The sequence below is a fragment of the Hakea prostrata genome, chromosome 4 (genome assembly GCF_041222555.1).
Source record: "Hakea prostrata isolate BN-2017 chromosome 4, UWA_Hpros_2, whole genome shotgun sequence".
In the NCBI taxonomy this organism is placed as follows: Eukaryota; Viridiplantae; Streptophyta; class Magnoliopsida; order Proteales; family Proteaceae; genus Hakea; species Hakea prostrata.
The window spans coordinates 47,541,345-47,546,439 of record NC_142603.1 but is presented as its reverse complement, the minus strand read 5'-3'; the positions used below and the strand labels follow the sequence as shown (position 1 = coordinate 47,546,439).

Below are 5,095 nucleotides of genomic sequence, written 5' to 3'. Positions count from 1 at the left end.
TTCAGGGTGGTGAGTGTCATCTTAAAGCATTTCTTCCTTAGTAGCCACTCAAGAGGGCTCAGCAATACATGTTACAACTTCGTCATACCGTGTTCCCAAAGCCTATTTCAGTGGGTTTTAAGTGTTTTTCAATCTGATCTTCACTATACAACCTTACTCGAGCCAATAATGACAATGTTATTTTGTTACTTACAATACTAATTGTCATGTTTATATTTAGGGGTGGGGACTATTATATATAGTACAAGGAATGCCCGGGCGCAACCGAAAAAAACAGCGAAAAAAGAGGGAAACAAAAAACAAAACAAAAAAGAAGAAACAAAAACCAAAAAGAGAAAACGGCGCGCGCACAACAGGCGGAGGAATCAAAGGGAGAGCCACCAAGCCGGAAGAAAGACGGCAGGGACAGGACAACCCCAGAAGAAGGCCGAGGAGACGGGGGGGGCGGGCCAACCAAAACTTGGGGGCCGCGGGCGTGGAGCCCGAGCGTAGTGGCGGCACGGTCTAAGAAACTTTGTTAATTTCAATCAATTAAGAAAGGTATTTTAATGGAAACTGAAACCCTCACCATCAATTAAACATCGATTATCCTGCGACTCTTGTATAGAATCGCAAGAACCCTAATATTTTATATTGATTTCTACACACGTATGAGCCAAAGAATTACCATAAGGAGGAGGAGATAGTGGATACACAGAAGAGACGTTTGAAGGGCAAAACAAAACACTATAGTTAGATCCAGTAGGGCATGAAGTAGTATTTGTTTGATGATCATCATCAAAGCTATATGCATCTGGGCACTTAGTCTTGAAGAAGTTTGATAGGTATGTTGCTTGGGGTGATCTTCATTGGGATGTTAAATCTAAGAACAAGAGACTGCAGGTCATAGAGATCCAAGTTATTGTATTGACCTAATGAGAATTCAGCAATGGTGACAGGTGAGGCACCATAATCTTGGCAACCGACCTGTTCTTACAGTTTCCAGTCTCGCAACTTCCGATGCTAGATGAATCGAATGTGCAGTTAGTTCGGCCCCAAATCCAAACATTCTGATTTGTTCCATTGGCCATGTTCAAGACATTGGCAACCATGTTCAAGATCCAAGTTTCATCTGGTTTGAGTTGCTTTCCTCCACCTGGAACAGCAGCAGCCCATACTGTGTAGGAGCACTGGTTTGTGATCTCAAAGATGGTTGCCTCGAGAGATGTACAAGAGGATCGAAGAGAAAAGGAAGAAGAAGGTAGGAAGGTTTGGTGAGACACCCATTTCACAAGTAAAATAAAGGGGTTTTGTTTCTGGTTTCTGCAATCCTCACAAGGCTTAATTCCTAGAGTTTCTTTTCTTGTGGATTTTACTACAACTTCTATCAATAATTTTCTTTTGACTTTGAATTGTTGATTTTGTTTTTGTTGGAGGACTTTGAAATTTTTTGGTATAGAAAGTCACTACCCTAAAGAAACCGTGGTATAGCCAAGGTTACAGCGTGCATAGCGCCTGGAGTCAAGAAACGAAATTAGGCCAAACCGTTGCATACAAAAAACTTTGAATTGATTTTTTTTTTTATCAACTTCTAGGCTTTTTTTTTTTTGTTAGTGTCTGAGATTCATCCAGGCCAGCTTGCACACTTTGATTATATCCTCAGAGGGAACTTTGTCATCTGCAATGGTCAAACTTAGGGGTGTAAACGGACCGGATTCGGATCGGATAGTGGTAACACCAATATCCGCATCCTATTATATTCGGACGGATTTAGTTGTATTCGGATGATAATCGGATAATTATTTTGTTAAATAGATTCTTCTAAATTGGCATAAATACAGATTGAATATAAATTTTCAACTATCTGTTTACATCTTTACCATTTTATTTGTGAGGGTTATGTTTGAAATTTAAGAATTTAGCAACTTTGGTAGTTATTTTAGTAGAAAATCTAGAAAAATAGTCACATATCACTTGTAAAAAATTTATAAAAATAAAAAAAAATCTAAATAAGTAACTTAATCGGATAATTTTATTGGACGATAATCAATCAGTAAGAAAGGGGCATACCATATCCGCACCTATTAGTAATTGGACGGATTCGGATACCCCTAAACGGATGCGGATGCCAATTCAAAAGCGGTTTCGGTTATCTATTTACACCCCTAGTCAAACGCATGACCTCTCCACTGAGAAGTATAAATCTTTCACTCTACCAACCCTGCATTGACAACTATTAGGCTTTCCTTGCTAGGATATCAACTTATACACTTTAAATGGCTGATTTCAACAAATGTGACATGGAATGGGGTTGCCCATCTCAACCATTAGATATCCTTTATGCGCACATAGGCATTAGTCTTCATCCATGAGTATGTGTGGCTTGCCCTGTGGCCAAGATTTAGGCTGCGTTTGTTTGCTAGAATAAAGATGGGGTGGGAAATTCTTGAAAAAATTGTAGATTTCTTACTTTCCCTTAAATCCCAAAATGGTAGATTGTTTGATTGCTTGGGGTGGGAAAGTGAAGGACAAGTTTTCTTGAATCAAAAAACTTGTCTGCTGATGTGGCAACCCAACTTTCTCACCCCAAGCAATTTTATAACCCCACATATTTGGTGGGACTTTGTGGGAAAGTTGGGAAAAATAAAAAATGGGACCCACCACTATCACTTTTCCACAAAACTCTTTTCTTTCCTTCTCCCTCATCCCATTACACATGGGACCCATATTTTTTTTTCCACCCCACCTTTGCAAACAAACTCACCCCAAATAGTCAAACATATGGGAGTTGAATCATTACTTGAGGTTTGCATAGAAATTTTGATGAACCGATTTTATATGTTTTGTATCAACTTAAAACAGATCTAACCAAAACACAAGATAAATGAACTTTTCTTTTTTTTTTTTGAGTTGGGGTCGTTTTGGGAGGAGTTGGTGTTGAAGGGGGATTCGTCGGAGAAGATAAAGATGGGTCTCATATTTACTCTCTCTCTAGTAGTTGATTTTCAAATTCCCACATCTAAGTTAAGAATGACAACCAAGCACTAGTGCTTTCTATCAACAATCCATCATTTTGCCAAATTTGGAAAATCTCCCACAGTTAGTTCATGATATCTTTAGGTTGGCTGCCTCTATCTTTGAATGCTCATTTTCTCATGTGCTTAGAGAAGTGAAACTCCACAACGGATGAACTCTTCAAATCAGCAGTTTGGTTTGTTTGTATCCTCACCCCCACCCTCTTCTTATCCTAGATATTGCTTTTTGATTCCCTTATGTATAAACTGCTTTGTAGCTTTCTTTTAAGTCAATGAAATTATTTTTCTCACAAAAAAGAAAAGAAAGAAAGATGCAGCATACCAACATGATCGTTAATATAAATGATTACTGAAAGAGGTAACAAACATGGTTTACATAGATTTACTTAAGGTGGCGTTTGGTTCCGCAATTCTGCAGAATCAGACTCCAGGGAATCATGACTCCAACCAAAAAAAGCGTTTGGTTAAAAATAGAATCGGTTTCTTCGTGAGTCATGAATCTCCAACAATCCACGTTTTTGCCTAAAAATGTGAATGAGTTGGAAACCACCTATTGAGGTGGTTTCCAAATCGAGTCAGCGAATTCCGGGCTCGATATAAAAGGGAAAAATGAACTTGACCTGGCGAAACTCACTTTCACCGAAACCTACTCGACACTCGACACTCGACACTCGACACTTTCATCCCGCTGCTGAAGTCGAAGATCCGTTCTCCTGCTGCTAAGAAGTTCGAATCACTCCCAACTTTCAACTTCTGCACTCCTCACTTCGCACTCCTCACTCATGTGAGAAGAAGAACAAGAGAAAAGCACGAGAAGGTGAGAAGAAGGAAAACACAAGGAAGGATAATGAAGGGAGGAGGAAGAAGAAAGAACGAAAGGGTAGAAGAAAAGCAGAGGAAAGGAAAAGTGGGATGGAGAAATAGGGGAAGTCTCGCAAGTCTATGATTGGATTAGTTTTGTGTTGGGTCTATTCTATCTGCGTGGCTGGTATTATTGCAGAATTGATAGATTTTGGTTTGGCTTGGGGCTAGTGTTCAAGGTTGTAATAAGTAATTCAAGAATCTTTAGCTAACTACGGAGCAGAGGAGTGTTTTGGGATCAGGCAAGGGTGAAAGGGGTGTTTGTGTCTCGTGGGATTTTGTAAATGAAGTTTATATTAGAATGGGACGGCGGGGCAAATAAATTATGGATTGAGTGCTTTTGTTAAGGGTTTTGACAAGGCAAGAAAAATATGGTTCATGATCAAAGGTGGTGTTTTTATAAGAGAGTGGTAAGATGGTTGATGAGAGACAAAAATATGGTGGAAGTGTGAGAGACCCAAGAGTTGTATTGTAAGTTACAATAGTCTATATTCTTCAATTCGATCGTCAGATATGGGAGCTAAGTTTAATGTTAGCTGTCTAAGATAAAGATTAGTTTAAGATGACGGGGGCTAGGTCCTCGTGATCCAACTCTATGTCTTTTTTGGTGTTGGAGAATATCAGCTATGTACCAGACCATTGTATGTATTCAAATACTGATTATCTATTTTGTCTAAATGAAAGTGAGATGTAATGCAATCTAAATTCTAGGATGGATTACATTGGATCTACCATCGATTAAAGGTGAGGGAGCCAGAGAAACAGGAAGAGTACAAAAGAAGGAAACCATCTATCTATAGGAGCCACACAGGAAGAATGAATGAGAACACAATGATAGGGTAGACATCTAAGAAAGTCACAAATCTCCAAGAGGGAACCAAAAAAAAAAAAAAAAAAACTTCATCTAGCCGGGAGGGAAGGTGTGACAGGAAGGTTGAACAAGACCTCTTGGCAATGGGTTTATGTGGGATAAACTATGAGGTGCCTTACTTATTTGAAAGCTTAAGGGGTTGCTCAAATTTTCTGGTTATATATTGCATATTTGAATTTGGAAAATAGAATTATGCAAAATGAAATTTCAGAAATTATTGGAAGTCCCTCCCCCCCCCAAAAGAAAAGAATGTTTGGCGGATGGAAATTTGAGGGAAATTATGCGACAATGGTGGAAAACAATTCGGTTTGGCACAGATTACGGTTGTTGAACTTGGGGTCCTTAATCC

General features: G+C 39.0%; 1 pseudogene; it reads right to left on the bottom strand.

Annotated features, from left to right (window-relative positions):
* Positions 1-620: 620 nt before the first annotated feature.
* LOC149019210 (thaumatin-like protein) lies at positions 621-1,266 on the bottom strand (annotated as a pseudogene).
* Between the last annotated feature and the right edge of the window lie 3,829 nt (positions 1,267-5,095).